A 17,503-nucleotide genomic window follows, 5' to 3' on the forward strand; every position below is an offset into this window, starting at 1 on the left:
TGTGTAAACCATAAAGCACGTTGAAGAAAATTAATGTTTTTGAGTTTTTCCATAGAGTAATAAACATAGATAAAGGGAGTATACGCAATTTTTGCATGTCCCCAACATGGTTAGATTACGTTGTCGGATTGTGATATATTTTCTAATTCACAATTTTACTATATCATTATGAATGTATATTATATTGAATTAAATATATTTATTTGAGTGATTTCCGATTGAAAATGCAAATTTGAAATCAGATATTTTGCCTTATTGTCGAATTTATAATAAGCAGAATATTTATTATTTTCTGTATCAACCTGCTGAAATCCAAGTTTTGGGAACTTTTGCTCTCCTAGTGTCATCGTTTGTTTCACGTCGTTTGGCGCACTTGAAATTTGTATTCTGAATTTATGATATATTTAGGTATTTATTTCAATATATTTTGAGTTAATATACAACATTGATTCACTATGGGACATAAAAGGTGCGTTCTTTGTGGATACCTAAACTCGCGAATTGAGTGAAATATCGTATCACTGATATGTTTTCATTTCCGCGCGCTTCATGTCAAATTTGATAGTTAATGTTGGGGACAAAATTTGCTTACTGAAAATGACATATGCTCCCTCTATCTATGTTTATTACTCTGAGGGTTTTTCTAGTAGTTTACGAATAATATATTACTTTGCTATTATAGAAAAAGAAGGAATAGGGTAGTGAAATAGGCCTAAAAGTAGATAAACGAAAACTAGAAAGTCCATGAAAAGAATTGAGCGATGATTCACATATAGAATTGAGATTCCATCGACAAAGAAAAAGTTTCAAGCTTAAGTAAAAAAACAAGAATTTTACGAGTCGCAACCACAATATAAAATCACCGAACTTAAACATTCATAGACGGTAGGACAATACATTATTTTCCAAAACTGTAGAATACTTTCTGAGATGTAGGTTTTCTAAAAAAAAAAGTATTTTTCGAGTCGTTCTTCTTCTCATAGTGCCCTTACAAATTTATACTGTTATAGAATGATAGACTTAATATATCTGCGAAAAGTATCAAAAATTTGAGCGAATCCTATCCATTGATCGAAATTGTGTCAGTGTCAAGTTCTGCTATTGAAAAATTGTGGAGGTGGGCAGATCCCGAATTATAAAGTCTTGTCACGTTTGATGGTGTACTCTAAGATGTATAAATAAAAGTTGTACAGGACGTCGACACACTTGGTTTCCGTAGAGATTCCTGGAATTTTCAAAGCCTGAGGACGTTCACGTTTGGCGAAACGAAAAACGACGGGCCTGCTAGATTTTGTGCTTGAAATAGAAATTTTTTTTCTAAATAAAATTTAATTTCTAATTTTGATAAAATTAACGATAAATCAAAATGAATCCTTAGTTCCTTAGCATTGGGCTCTCGATCCATGTTTCAAGGCAAAAAATACTATTCCTATTTTGTTTCATATTCAAATTTGTTGTTGAATTTGATAATTTGAGAAGAGTTCCTCGTGGGTTGGTTCCAGAACCCATCGATGATCATATACATAACGATCTATCGGCTTCAGATAAAAGTACATAAAAATTGTGTAGGCAATCATCATCTGATCAACTTTAATTTATTCCGAAAAATGTCTGAAAGCATCGATTAATAATAATCTTTTCCTGTTTATTCTCAACGAGACCGATCCACGTAGGCCGTTAACCTCAACTTTTATCGTTCGGATGTTCAAATTTAATGCAGTTGTATTGTAGCCAAATGAAAACATGTTAATTCACAAATCTTTCGGTGTTTCCCCATCCATACGAGTTCCATTCATGAACGATGTACTGAGAAGTGATGAATGATTAATGAATGAGTAGAGGCCGAATTATATGCAACATGAAAAGCATGAAATATGCATGAAAATTGTCAAAATATGCATTTAAAAAAAAAGGTATATTTTTTTTTATTGACATTGATTCATAACGATATATATATTCTTTTGAGAAGGAGCAATACAGAATTTATTAACTTCAAATAATAAAGCATGTGTGGATAAAGTAATAATAATACTGAGATTTCATCTATCTATAAAGGGTTTTCCAATAAGAGGTTTCATTTTGAATAGATCGTTACCTAGTCATCTGTCACTTTCGGAGATGCCATCTTTTGAAATTTGATAAGTAAACAGTACGCCATTACTAAAAATGAAAGGATACACGCTTCAACAGCGCACTGAAATTGTTAAAATTCACTACAAACATGGTTAAAATTTTGCAGTCACAGTTTGCAAAACTCAAGCATTTTTGGGTCGTCGAGAAGCATCTTCACGGTCGGTAATACGCTCTATTAGTGATGACGTCACACACCGCCATTTTAGGTCTCCTGTCAGTGTTCGGAATCCAAACAAACAAATTGTCATTCAAATTAGTACGTTGTCGTTGAAGAAATTGGCTTTTTTTGATAAATAAGATTATTTGAGGAACGATTTTGCTATTAATTGATAGACAGAAGGAACGAGATTAATGCCAGTAAGTTCGAACTTAGAGTTCAACAAATAAACACGGCTTTTTACAAAATCTGTAGAATGATACAGGATTCAAACTTACTGGTATTAACCTCGTTCCTTCTGTCTATCAATTAATACTGAAATCGTTCCTCAAATACTCTTATTTATGAAAATAAGCCAATACCTTCAACGACACCGTACTAATTTGAATGGCAATTTATTTGTTTGGATTCCGAACACTGACAGGAGAACCAAAAATGGCGGTGTGTGACGTCACACTAATAGAGCGTATAGTGAAACTGGATAAAAAATTTGAGCTTTTAGGACAAGTTAATGTGCGTCGTTTAAAAATAACTGAGAATATTGTTGCTGTAGTCCGTAGTGTTAACGCAAAAAACCCAGGTTTGTCGATTTTGGGAATTGAGCACTCCAGAAACTAAATTACATTGTATTTTGCACACAGACTTTGGTATTAAGGCTTTTAAAGTTAACCCAACCGTGGCTGTGATAGCTCCTATTGGAAAACCCTATATCATCCGAACTTTCAAAATGGAAAATTTTTCGAATCTGTTTATTCTCATTCAAAATACAAAATTCTGAGATTCAAGAATTAACATTGTTTTCGCCTTATAAAGTTCAAAAAACCACCACACGTGTTGCGTTATAACAACAATCTTATCAATTTTGAGAATCATTTGATGCAACGATATTTCCCGAGATGATATTTACAAACAAGTTTTTAATCCAAAGTATACGGAAAATACGCATATCAAATTTCCGATGAAATGTGTTACTCCAGATGTTTCCTCTCCTCGTATTTGTTTTTCAAATTTATCAAAATAGAACCTGAGTTAGGAGCAATTTATTTGATACATCAGTTAGTTATTTCTTCAAATCAACACACATAGAATCAATCATGTAACTTCTTTTTCCGCCTAGTATAACCACAAAGTATATCCGATATTTTTTTCATCGCGCAACACCAATTCTCCGCCAACTTCCCAGAGTTGGTATCGCAATCGTCCTTCTTGCAAGCGAAGCAAATGTTGAAGTCCTCCTTTCGGGGATTGTAGCATATGCCGTAGCCGCCATGGCAACTGGGTCCATAACACATAAAGGAGTCGCTCTTCATCGGTACCTGCATCGAGAGAATCTTGAATTTACTGCTCCTCAGATACGCCCTTGTCTGGAACACCTTGGGCAAGTGCCTGCCGGCCTCTCTGCAGGCCATCATCAGTCCGAAGAGATGACAGTCGATCGCTCTTCCTTCGATACCATCCTCCAGCAAGCCTCGGTGCACCCTGACGGCGTTTATGAGAGAGTCGAACCTGTCCCGTAAAAAAATCAGCGGATCGTCTATGGATTTTACGAACTTGGCAACTTCGCAGGTACAAGAACGCACTATGTCGCTTCTACCACGATAAAACTTCCTCGTGGAAATCACCTCTTGCTGCGGCGTGAACTGACCGTGACATTTAACATGCGCCAGCTGTATGGCCACTTGCACTACAGCGTCAGGACTCACTTTTTGGTCTTTGCAAAACTCTTGTCCGTACTTATCGTACTGCCGGACTTGTACGCTAAAGGTTTGGCTCCTCCTCTGAGCATCTTCACATCCTTCTTGCATGGCTGTGGTGAGATCGTCGGTGGTGGTGAAGTTGAGCATCTTATTCCTCTCGCACATGTTCAAGAATGGTATGTTCAACCACTCGGTGCCGTCCATGTAACTCACTAAGAAGTCGGCCAGTTTTCGTAAAGGTGAAGAACCTACTCCGCTGTTCTCGAATATGATACCAGCTGACCCGTCAGGATCAACGTACAGCTGCAGAGTCTTATCGTGCCATCTGTTGGCGGCATTGACTTTAGAACCATGGCCGTGGAAACCGTTCAGGCAACCACTCAGCTTCTTGTCGTCATACGAACACAGCCGCATGGGAGAGCTTTCATCCAAGCAAACTACAAACAGAGATTTCTCGATATCGTCCAAATACTCATCGTTTTCTGGTAAATGCTTCATGTGGGCATATGCTCCGTGCCATCTGTCTCTTTTCATCGATGTCAAAATACCAAACGGTTCTCCTCTGGAGTATCCACACTCCACCACATCCTCCAAACGCGTCAGAAGCTGAGTAAAACTTATAGGCTGAGATGCATCGTCCATAACAGTAACTTTGAAAAAGTTGTTGTTGTAAACTACAACAACATGTTTCGAGTCTTTACTTTGCGGAACCAAACGATCACAATCCGCTCCAGGTAAACGGTGGTAACCGAAGAGTTTCTTGTAGACCTCCATGTCCAAAGGGAATCTGTCCCAGGTTTCCAAAGGCAACTTATCCTTCAAGCTTAATCTCCTAAATTTCAGAACTCCTTGGATAAGTTTGGCGGCGTAGTTGATTTGATCGCATCTAGAATAAAATTTCTCTGGGGGAAAAACCAGAACTGGGCTGGTGTTCATTGGAAGAGGTACTCTGTTGTACAAATACGAGCATTTTATGAACCAATCTTCCAACCAGTTGTGGGTATCTCGAGCTCTTTGAATCAGCAATTCCTGGATTTCGGGACCATCGTGTTTCAAGAATTTTCGACATACATCTCTGGCTGTTATCAATTCACAATGGGTTACAAAAGGTTGTGCAGATCTCAGAAGTTTGGTTAGGGTGTGTTCGAGTTTTGGTATCGGTAGAAGTGGGAGGTTGACAGGATTTATTGGACTTGGTTTACATACGATATCTGGCACGAGTTCACAAAATAACCTAGTGATAGCGGCATTCTTTGGTGGACTGTGGAGGAATGGAATTTTCCGGGTATAACTCAAACTCATCACATATTCCGTATGTTAATTGACGTAAAAAATTTGCGGTAACATTTTCTATTGACACTTTTTGAGCGTGTGTGACGTTAAATCATCGATTTACCCAATTTGGAAGTCTATGTGTCAACCGCAAATATTGATGTTAATTCACTTCTGGTATACTCTGATACATTACCAATATGGATACATGTATGTGTTCGTTATTGATTAGGAACAAATAGGGTTATATCCGATATTCCTCGTTGTTATCTTGATTTCGAAAGTTAGAACCTATGTAGATATTTGTGTATCACTAATGGTCTATATTTGCAAACAGGAAATGATTTTCCATTTGTTTGCTGATGTAAGTTTGATCGTCTTGTTTTTTTCTTTGATTTATTATTCGTTCGGATTATTGATTTCTTGATATGATTCAGTGGTTTCCATTGGTGCTCAATTGTGATGATTTCTTTGAATTCTGATAACGTATATTAGTTTGTTTTTTTTAAGATCTAGTAGTGCGTAGTACATAGTTGTTCTTCCAGTTTTGTTTCAGAATAGTATTTTCAAACGGTGGAGGTAACCACCATAACTTCAAGTTTATGCCAACTAATTTTGTGTAACATGTGCACCACGGTGTTTGTAATTCATAAAAAATGTGGAGAGCCCTGACTTTCAGTCAGGAGCTTTTGAGCCGTTTATATGCCAGTTGCACTCTTGAAGACCATAGAACGTTAAGGGTGTTCCAATAATAGTTTTTATTTTGATATTGGAAAAAAATATCTATTTTGAGATAAATCAATGGATGTTGAATTCATGTGAAATGGAGAATATGCCATTAACCTTTACCGTGACTCTAAAGAAAAATTCTGAAGGTGTTAAATCATAATTGTGATCACCTTTTCGAGAAAGAAGACGGCCAGGAAACTTTTCTTGCAAAATTGCGATTGAAATGGCTGTCCAATCAGCCCATTTGTGGTTGTAACAGGCCGATTGAAAAGTCCCCGGTCTACCATAGTAAAACACATTTTTTTGGAAAAATTCGATTTTATTATTCAACATAGTTGCCTTCGAGGGCGATACAAAGATTATAGCGATCTTCCAACTTTTCGATACCATTTTGTGGTACGATTTGTCTTTCGCTTCAAAATAGGCCTCAGTTTCGGCGATTACTTCTTCATTGGCGCTAAATTTCTTTCCAGCGAGCATACTTTTGAGGTCTGAGAACAGGAAAAAGTCGTTGGGGACCAGATCTGGCGAATACGGTGGACGCAGAAGCAATTCGAAGTCTAATTCATTCAATTTGTACATCGTTTTCATTGATTTGTAACACAGAGCATTGTCTTAATGAAACAGAACCTTTTTTTTTTAAATGGGGCCGATGATTTCATCCTTTAAACGATCCAATAACGCTATACTACAATAATCGCTGTTGATGGTCCTTTTGGAGGTAATTAATGAATATTATACCCTATGCATCTCTGAATACTGATGCCATTACCAGGCCAGCTGACTGCTGTGTTTTTCCTCGCTTTGAATTCGGTTCATCGTGTGCAGTCCACTCAGCTGACTGTCGATTGGACTCCGGAGTGAAATGATGGAGCCATGTTTCATCCATTGCCACATATCGATCCAAAAATGTAGGTTTATTGCACTTGAACAACTTCAAACACTGCTCAAAATCATTAACACGTTGTAGCTTTTGATCGATTGTGAGCTCTTGCGGCACCCATTTTGCACGCAGCTTTCTCATGTACAAATATTCGTGAATGTTAAGATTTACAGGTTCAGATGATATCTTCACAATGTCTGCTATCTCGATCAAATTCACTTTACCGTCATTCGAAATTATTTTGTGAACTAATTTTTTCGTCGGTGACTGCCTTTTTTGGGCGTCCACTGCGTTCATCGTCTTCGGTGCTCATTTCACCACGAACTTATCATACCAATCAATGATGGTTGATTTTCCTGGTGCAGACCCCGGAAACTCTTCATCAAGCCAAGATTGTCCTTCAACTGTATTTTTGTCCTTCAAAATGCAATATTTTATCAGTACACGAAATTCTTTTTTTTTTTCGAGAAAGGTGTTTCAGTATGACTGAAAAATTTTCACCAAATTTGTAGTGAAATTACACAATTTCAATATGTTGTTCATGCGTGCATAGTTGCTTTTTTAGTTATGGCGTTGTTTTAACTTGTCAACTGTCAAAAGTGACAGATGCCCAGATGGCGTGCTAATGAAAATAACTGTAGTATACATAGGAATTAAAAAAAAATCAAACTTTGTGGACCCATATTTTCCAAACTGAGAGAAATACACCTAAACTAAACCTTATCACCTCGGTTTGCAATGAATCTCATAAATTGTCATTATAAACGGCATGAACAACATATAAATGTTTTCTAATATGTTGTTTACGAATGATTTAGTATGTTGCCGCCTACAACTCAGTCCTAACCTCGCGACAACCTGTACATAATGAAACTTACGATGACAATCGTCAACGTGAAATTCCAATTTCTTACGTTGGCCGTTCCTGGGGACCGGATCCGTGCCCCTCTCGCCCCTCGCCTCGTAAAGGTCGCGCGATTATGAATGAATTCCCCTTCCCCTTCCGCGGTGTCCGTTTTTCCCCCACCCCGTGTCGGCTTTCTCGTTCATGAATAGCGGCGATGAATGAATCGAGGCGTGTGCCGACGCTCAAATGTTCAGTTGTAAAAACTATTGCGTTCGGGAACCACAGACGTGAACGCTCTTGTGCGATTTCGCGATTGATCGATCATCGAAAACCATTACATACTGACAGTTGTTACGTGTTTGTGTTCTATGGGATGCTTCTTTTTCCTTTGATGTTCTTGGTCGCATCGTAAGTTTTGTTATGATTTCAGCCGAATTTTATTCACATAGTTGCTGTTAATTCGTTTTGGAAACTTAATTCTTTATACCCTCAGCTGACAGATTAGGAGTATTTAAAAAAAAATTAACAAAATGAAAGGATTTTGTAGAATCAAATGAAGATATGAGATTTTTGTTATTGAACAATAATTGTTGGTTGACAGGAAATAAGGTTGAGTTTTTTCTCTAATTCAGTATTTTAATGAATTCATTACAGTTCTAAAAAACAGTGCTGTAATGAACTCATTACAGTTTTGTTTTCAGTTATATTTTTCGTTTTGTGGTTGTCTACACAGACTTCCAATCCTATCAAAATACAACACATGCAAATTGTCAATATAATATAATTTGAATAAAGTGAAATGATTTGCGACATCATATTCGCAATTTCTCTTAATTCTGTTGGTGTTAAATCGATTTCGTCAGACATAATTGACGAGTTCAATGCGTAACTTATATATAATAACTTATTTCAAAATTTGAAACGTACGATTCAAATTCAAATTCCGTAATCTGTCAATTTTCGTACCAATCACACCAACTGCTAAGATACAATACAAATGTCACTAGGATATATAATCTGAATTTTTCATTGAATTTCAACAATATTTCACAAAATTTGACTGAAATAGAGAAAATATAGTCCAAAACTCGTTGCAGAAGGCAATTCCAACACTCATGCGTTCGAAAACTCGCTCTTTCGATGCTCGTTTTCGAATTTCGCATTCGTGTTGGAATAGGAGCCCATTCTGCAACTTGTTTTAGAATACACTATTTTACAACTAAACTACTTCTTAAAACAAGGCCGACTAGTTTCGATTTCATTTCAAAATCATCTTCAAGGCTCTACAATTAAAAATACAAAAGCTATTACAATATGGCAAAAATTGAAAAATTATACAAGGTGTTTCCAAATTCAAGGTATGTACAAACGAAAATGATCATTTTAAGAGGAAAGTAATACAAACATGAGCCCGAAAACGCTTGGTTTTCGAAATACAGGGTGGTAAAGTTTGATTTTTTCAAGTTTTCTTCTCATAGCACCTCCCCCTCAGTTTAAAGTTATCATCATGTGATATACTAATTTTGAATCCAACTGAACAGGGTGATTATTTTTCTGGAACGTTTACCCGCTTCTTTCCTCCAGAATTTTTTTTTTGGTTGACTTTTGGTTATTTAGAAAAGTGCAAAATGAAACTTTGATCCAGAACAATACTTTCAAGTTTCTTGTAGTTTTGTCGTATCTGCTATAGATTTCGAGAAAAAAATTTCAAACAATTCCCTAGTAATCCTCAGGAAAATCGAAATTATTATATAGATCCACACAGTATAAGATGAATCAATTAATCATGAGTTTTGGTACTTATTTACTCAATTCGTAGCGAATATTGATGAAGATTGGATAAACTAATATAATCATCACAAAAAGTAGTACAACAAGACACACCCTGTATCTCGAAAATAAAGCGTTTGCGACTTTTTTTTTTAATTATCCGAGGAATCTCTTATTTGCCTTTCTACCTCCAGTTTAGTAATGCCCTGTATAAGAGACTTTGGAGAATGTTTGACACTTCACAATGAAAAGAACAACACTCTCATTTCTTTTATACAACAAGAATAATAGACATCAACTGATTGAGATCATTAGAAAAATAAACACTTTAATTCGTCGCTAACAGTATATGTACTGCTAGTAGTACTCATTCAATAGGAATTTTTAACTAGATCAAGATGTTATTAACTGTCACTGAATAAATTGGACTATTTTTCGAACAACTGTACCTATACTATATTATGCATTAGAAAAAATGAGAAAAGCACGGACATGAAATCGAAAGTTTTTGAGTGCTCATTTATTCATACGCCATGCCCTTGAAGACCACTTTATTGGTTTCTAAAGGCGCAATTGGTGCTTGAATAAACAAACTCCCAAATGTCCTATAAACTTTTCATATGAAAGTATAGTACTACAAGAAACACACTGTATTTTGAAAACAAAACGTTTGCGGGCCCATGTTTAAAGGACTTTTTTTTTAAATTGTCCAAGTAAACTATCATTTTCCTTTGTACCTCAAATTCGGGAACATCCTGTATAAAAGGTATAACTACGTATTCAACAAATAAGAATATAAGTAAATAACTCATCTATAAAAAAAATATCCCCAACAACACTCATCTAGGAATTTTTGGCAATTCAAATTAAAAAATTGGCCAGATATATTATTAAAATTATACGGGGAAACTATAATTTTCCTTCGTACCTCCAATTTACGAACACCCTGTATATACTTCCTCTTTCTGACAATTCCGAAGGTTTTTTTTCCATCTGATATACCAAACCTGATCCGGTGACACCTTAAAATATTTTATCTTCAGTTTCAATCAACAGAAATTATTTCATCCGAATGTCTTTCGTCGATCATTCCAACATTAAATCAAGATCCCCATCTAATTATCGAGACCAAGACTAATGAGACTAATTTGTTTCTATTCATTCTTGGAATAAATTAGACGAACTTGAGAGAACACCCACCAATCAGTAGAATCCTCTACGGGAAAATTTTGTCGTCAATTTTAAAATTAGAACGAGCACGTTTGTAGATCAATTTAGTATTTCGACGTAGGTTGATTAACAACAATTTGTAGCAACAATTCACAGAGAAAAGCTCGGGAAACCTAAAAACATGCATCTTATGTACACTTGCACGTTTTCATTTGGAAAATTATCTGACTGATCGATTGAACAATTATTTGTGAAAGCCGCAGATAGTCTAAAAAGGCGTAAAGAAAAGTCAATGGTTCAATAGTTTATTCTAAATCAAGTTGCAGAATGGGCTCCTATTCCAACACGATCACATGAGTGTTGGAATTGCCTTCTGCAACGAGTATTAGACGATATTTTCTTTATTTCAGTCAAGTTTTGTGAAATATTGTCGAAATTCAATGAAAATTATATATAAAAAAAATATAAAAATATATCCAAATTATATCAGTCAGTGTTGACAACCACAAAGCGAAAAATCAAACTGAAAACCATAATGTAATAAGTTCACTACAGCACTGTTTTTAGTACTGTAATGAACTCATTACGATACTGAAATAGAGAAAACATTTTATAGTTTAATTTTATGTGACAACATATTATCATTAGGCTCCATTAGAGCTACGTTCTCAAATTGTTTGGAAATAACACAGGGTGTACCTAAAAAGTCGAAATAACCAAACATATGTTGTTTTTTTTATGAAACAACCTGATTTTTATTGAATTTTCAGATTGCATAGAAAAAATGAACCCAAGTTTTTTCAAAGTTTCATATGATTGAAACTTATAATTTTTGAGATATTTCGATTTTTCATAAATTGGAGAGTCTTTGGAAAAACCTCATAACTTCGAAATGAATGAATTTATTTGAAGGAGATTTTGAAATTGAACACTAGAAGAATGGAGGTTTGTGCTGACTTTTTGATAATTATTGAGAACTCTACAGATCATTCAAAATGAGACAATTCATTGATGACTAATGGCCTCTATTTTATTTTTTTATTAGGTAGCAAATTTTATTATTTTCGAAACATTTTCTACCAAATGAGAAAATAAAATATAAGGTGTACCATTTGAATAAGCCCATTATTAACGTTTAAATGAATCATCTCATTTCGAACAGCTAGTAGAGTACACAATGATTATCAAAAAGTCAGTACTTACCGCCGTTCTTCTTGTATTCACTTTCAAAATCTCATTAGAATAAAATCATTCGATTCAAAGTTAATCGGTTTTTCCAAAGAAGCTCCAATTTATGAAAAATCAAAAGATCTTAAAATCGATAAATTTGAAGCATTAAAACTTGGAACAAATTTGGGTTCATTCAATCCATGCCATCTGGAAATTCAATAAAAACCAGGGTTTTCCATGAAAAAAAAACATATGTCTTGGTACACCCTGTGTATTTAGAAATAACTTGAGAATGTAGCTCTAATCCCAATGATACTGTCTCGAAAAAAATTCGAAAATTTCGACGCTTAACATCCTGTATACAGTTGAGAATGTAGCTCTAACGAAGCCCAATGATACTGTGTCCAAAAAAAATCGAAAATTTCGGCGCTCAAATCCGTGTATACAGTTCTGTGGTCTTCAAGTGCGCAATTGGTACATTTTCCACTTTTGGAACTTCCTCCAGATAGGGAGGAACATGGAACATTGTATAAAATTCGCAGGGTATTTCAGAATGTTAGTACATAGTGTTCCCCCATAGCCTGCCTAGGGCCGTCTGAAACTAAAATGCGGACTGAAATTAAAATTTAATCAGCAATCGCAAGGTCAGGTCCGAGGATGCGCCAGTGGAAACGAAGGAAGGCAAGTCTCTGTCCGTGCTTATCCCTGGCATTAAGCCAGTCACGACTTGGCGTGATATTTTTTCAGATCCTGCTGGCAGTCGTGAATTCCTAATGGTCTTCGTTGTTTGAACACCATCCTCCGGTTCTCTCGCCGAGAGAGCAATGGATTCGGAGGTGAATTCTTCATGAAGCAACTCTTTCCATGTGGGAATTCGTACCGTGGAATAACGTGAGAAATAAGAACAATCCTTGGATGTTCACCGCAAAGCTAGCCATCAACTTTTATCTCGACTTTTATTTGTTGCGCTTATTCGATCAACTATCTCACATTCCTTATGATCAAAGGTTGAACTTACGTTAATTATCGGCGTTTCAATATTACTAGATTTTGATGAAAAAAAGAGAGTTTACTGAAAAGTATGTAATGGTAATTTTTAATCAATCCATTAAGTAGTTGATGTAAAGGAGTTTTAAATAATAGGCTTTCGTTTGACATTGAAAATAAAACGAATTTATTTTGAGAGAAATCAATGCATCGATGGAAAACGCTATCAGCCAGATGGACGTCACATGTTGCAGCTCCATATCCTTTTCATGAAATTTTCCATTACCAATTCGTTAATTTGCGGATGTAACAGGCCAATTGAAAAGTCCCTGGTCTACCATAGTAAACCACATTTTTTTGGCAAAATTCGATTTTATTATTCAACATAGTTGCGTTCGAGGGCGATACAGCGATTTTTGCGATCTTCAAACTTTTCCATACCTGCGAGCATTCTTTTGAGGCCTCAGAACAGGAAAAAGTCGCTGGGGGCCAGATCTGGCGAATACGGTGGATGCAGAAGCAATTCGAATCCAAATTTATGCAATTTTGACATTGTTTTTATTGATTTGTAACACGGCGCATTGTCTTGATGAAACAGCACCTTTCTTCAAATGGGGCCGTTTTTAACGATTTCATCCTTTAAACGATCCAATAACGCTATATTATAATCGCTGTTGATGTTTTGGCCCTTTTGGAGGTAATCAATGAATATTATATCTTGCGCTTCCCAGAATACTGATGCCATAACCTTGCCAGTTGACTGTTGTGTTTTTCCTCGCTTTGGATTCGGTTCATCGTACGCAGTCTACTCAGCTGACTATCGATTGGACTCCGGAGTGAAATGATAGAGCATTGTTTCATCCATTGCCATATATCGACGCAAAAATTCAGGTTTATTGCACGTAAACAGCTTCAAACACTGCTCAGAATCATTAACACGTTGTTTTTGATCGATTGTGAGCTCGCGCGGCACCCATTTTGCACACAGCTTTCTCATGTATGAATATTCGTGAATGATATGATGTACACGTTCAGATGATATCTTCACAATGTCTGCTATCTCGATCAACTTCACTTTACAGTCATTCAAAATTATTTTTGAACTTTTTTGATTTTTTCGTCGGTGACAGCCTCTTTTGGGCGTCCACTGCGTTCGCCGTTTTGGTGCTCATTTCACCACGTTTAAACTTAGCATACCAATCAATGATGGTTGATTTTTCTGGTGCAGACCCCGGAAACTCTTCATCAAGCCAAGATTTTGCTCCAACTGTATTTATTCCCTTCAAAAAGCAATATTTTATCAGCACACGAAATTTTTTTTTCCATCTTTTTTCAATCAACAAAAGTAGCTACACTCACAACGCAATATCTCTCAAACTAATTGTCAGACTGTAGTTCTGTAGTGAATTTTCACAATTTCAATGAGTTGTTGAAACGTTTATCGTTCCATTTTTAGTAATGGCTTAGTTTTTACTTCTCAATAATCGACATAGTATAGCTAATCAAAATCCCTCATAAGAGATAATTTAGTTATTTGAAATATAATACATACTTATTTATGAAACAATAAGAAGTGAAAATGGAGTAACCAACGTTCCATTCTGAGTTAAATGGAAGTGAATACCTAGTGAATCCAATGTTATGTGCAAAAATGCATTGAAATCACCAAACTAATGACTCAGCCGCCCAGGGTTGAAGCCCTTTCAACCCCCTAAATACGCCCCTGGCTTTATGCATTCTACTTCTAGGAAATTTTGGAATCAGCGCGCGTTTACCTGATTTTGCAACTGAAGGAAAGGTTAGATATTGCCATTTAGAATGACAACCTGAGATTCATCTTAAGATCATCAGAGCGCAACCTTTCACCACAAAACAAGCGAATCTCGCCTTGATTACCTAAAGAAAACGCAGTTTACAAATGAAAAATTTCCTGATGAACACTCGACAGTTACACTTATACGTGCCCAGAATAGTCTTCAGAATTTGCCGGTAGAACGAAGTCGTTTTGTTTATTCGCTATGACGTAGACGTAACAGCCTTCTCGATCCATTTATTTTCATGAATGGTTTATTTCAGTGGATTAACTGAAGGTCGAATTTTAAATTGAATTTAATCTAGTATGAATTGAAATTGGTCCCTCTGAATTGTTTTGATGCAAAACTGTCGTCGGGTGCAGATAGACACTGCGGCTGCAAGGAGTTATCTATTTCCGTTATGTGCGCACGAGGCTTCGATGCGTTTATTGACCACCATCGATGCGAAGAACTGAACAGATTTTTTCTTTCAATTCTTATTTCATTGATTTCGATTTTCAATGAGAGGTTTCATTTCGAATTGCCCGCTATTTTGGCAGCTATAACTTTTGAAGGTGTCATGTTTTGACATTTGACAAGTGAAAAGTACGCCATAACTAATAATGGAACGATACACGCTTTAACAATGCAATGAAATTGTTTAAATTCACTACAAAATACAAGTCAACTTGCATATCGAATATATGAAGAACCATAAAGTAATGAACATAGATAGAGAAAGTTTACGCAATTTTACTTGTCCCCAACATGGTTTGATTTATAATAAGCAGAATATTTATTATTTTCTGTATATCTACCTGCTGAAATCCAAGGTTTGGCAACTTTTGCTCTCCTAGTGTCATCGGTTGTTTCACGTCGTTTGGTGCGCTTGAAGTTTGTTTTCTGAATTTGTGATATATTCAGGTATTTATTTCAATATATTTTGAATTAATATGAAACGTTGATTCACTATGGGACATACGAAGTGCGTTCTATGTGGCGAAACTCGCGAATTGAGTGAAATATCGTATCACTGAAATGCTTTCATTTCCGCGAGCTTCATGTCAAATTTGATACTTCATGTTGGGGACAAAATTTCCATTCTGAAAATGATTTATGCTTCCTCTATCTATGTTTATTACTCTGAGAGATCAACATACATACATCTCCATAAATCCCTTCACCAAAGTACTGAAATAATTGTACTTTTATTCAGTCTTCGAGGATTCCCCCAAACAAGGTGGTCTAGATTTTAGTTCAATAACTATGTTCATAAAGGGTGTTTTTTTTAGAGCTATAGAGTTTGAATTGCAATAAAACAACGATGGATTATTCGATTGACATGAATTTTATTTATCCGCAAGATAATCTTGTGGCATTACATTTTAAATATGATTTCTGGCATATGACGGCTGGCTCGGATGTAGTCCAATCTGGACGTCCAATTTTCGATGACTCTTCCCAACATTTGTGGCCGTATATCGGCAATAACACGGCGAATGTTGTCTTCCAAATGGTCAAGGGTTTGTGGCTTATCCGCATAGACCAATGACTTAGCCCCACAGAAAGTAGTCTAGCGGTGTTAAATCACAAGATCTTGGAGGCCAATTCACAGGTCCAAAACGTGAAATTAGGCGGTCACCAAACGTGTCTTTCAATAAATCGATTGTGGCACGAGCTGTGTGACATGTTGCGCCGTCTTGTTGGAACCACAGCTCCTGGACATCATGGTTGTTCAATTCAGGAATGAAAAAGTTAGTAATCATGGCTCTATACCGATCACCATTGACTGTAACGTTCTGGCCATCATCGTTTTTGAAGAAGTACGAACCAATGATTCCACCAGCCCATAAAGCGCACCAAACAGTCAGTTTTTCTGGATGTAACGGTGTTTCGACGTGTTAGCTTCACTGCTAATGCGGCATTTTTGTTTGTTGACGTAGCCATTCAACCAGAAGTGCGCTTCATCGCTAAACAAAATAAAATGAACGTAGTGCGCAATACGTATTCCGCACAGAACCATTATTTTCGAAATGAAATTGCACTATTTGCAAGCGTTGTTCAGGCGTGAGTCTATTCATGATGAATTGCCAAATCAAACTGAGAATAAATCACTTGACAGCTGTTGAATCGGTCTCCATCTTGAACAGTAATGCCAGCTTAAAGTTATATACCTCGAAAAAAAACACTCTATATAAAGTTCTTATAAATATATACCCTAACAAGCTTTCGAGAAAAGAGTTGTTCTAACCGACTTCAAAGTTAAAGCAATAAAATCTGGACCACCCTGTATACCTCACGAAATTTTTGACTCGCTCAGAGGACTGACACAATCCAATTTCACAGGCTGGCCAGAACGCCCTTTATGGCAAAAGTGAAAGGCATAAGGAGACACCGGATACATTACCTAAGTAGATAGAAGTATTATACATTTATTCCATATCAATTCGTTGAATCATACTGGTTCAAAGGCTGTTCACATCAAGGTTTATATCGTTTCTGTTTTTATGAATGGGATATCCCGTTTCATTCTATTTTACAAACGCGTAAATGTCACCCAAGACGGTTTTATACACGGAAACGACCAGAGTCTGAATGGATTGTTTTTACGGCTCACATAAAAAAACGGTGGATACGAATTTGGTCTATTGTTATGCTATACGGGATGCTCCATGCTGGTGGCGATGATAAACACCTCCATATTTTGACTCGATATCTAATCAACGTAATGGTATTATCTTGGAACTTTCATTGATTGGAAATGGGGTGGGTATACAGGGTGATTCACCGGGATGGCCTATTATACGTTTATGGAAAACTAATCATAATTTTGAGCTGAAAATTTGCATATTAGGGTTTGAGGCAATAGTCATTCTCGGATTCTCCCTAAAATAT

The 17,503-nt window shown here is 36.2% G+C and overlaps 1 protein-coding gene across 4 annotated transcripts in view; it reads left to right on the forward strand.

The window, feature by feature from the left end:
• The window catches only part of LOC123681308 (E3 ubiquitin-protein ligase HECW2-like), a 121,904-nt gene that overhangs the window by 17,872 nt on the left and 86,529 nt on the right, over positions 1-17,503 (forward strand). The window contains exon 1 of one of the 4 annotated variants that reach the window (XM_045619639.1): positions 7,947-8,126. The exons of the other annotated variants lie outside the window; for them this stretch is intronic. The gene's annotated coding sequence lies outside the window, so the exon portion shown is untranslated. Of the gene's footprint in view, positions 1-7,946; positions 8,127-17,503 lie in introns of those variants that run through there. 4 annotated transcript variants of the gene reach the window in all.

This window comes from Harmonia axyridis, chromosome 5 (assembly GCF_914767665.1).
Source record: "Harmonia axyridis chromosome 5, icHarAxyr1.1, whole genome shotgun sequence".
Lineage (NCBI taxonomy): Eukaryota > Metazoa > Arthropoda > Insecta > Coleoptera > Coccinellidae > Harmonia > Harmonia axyridis.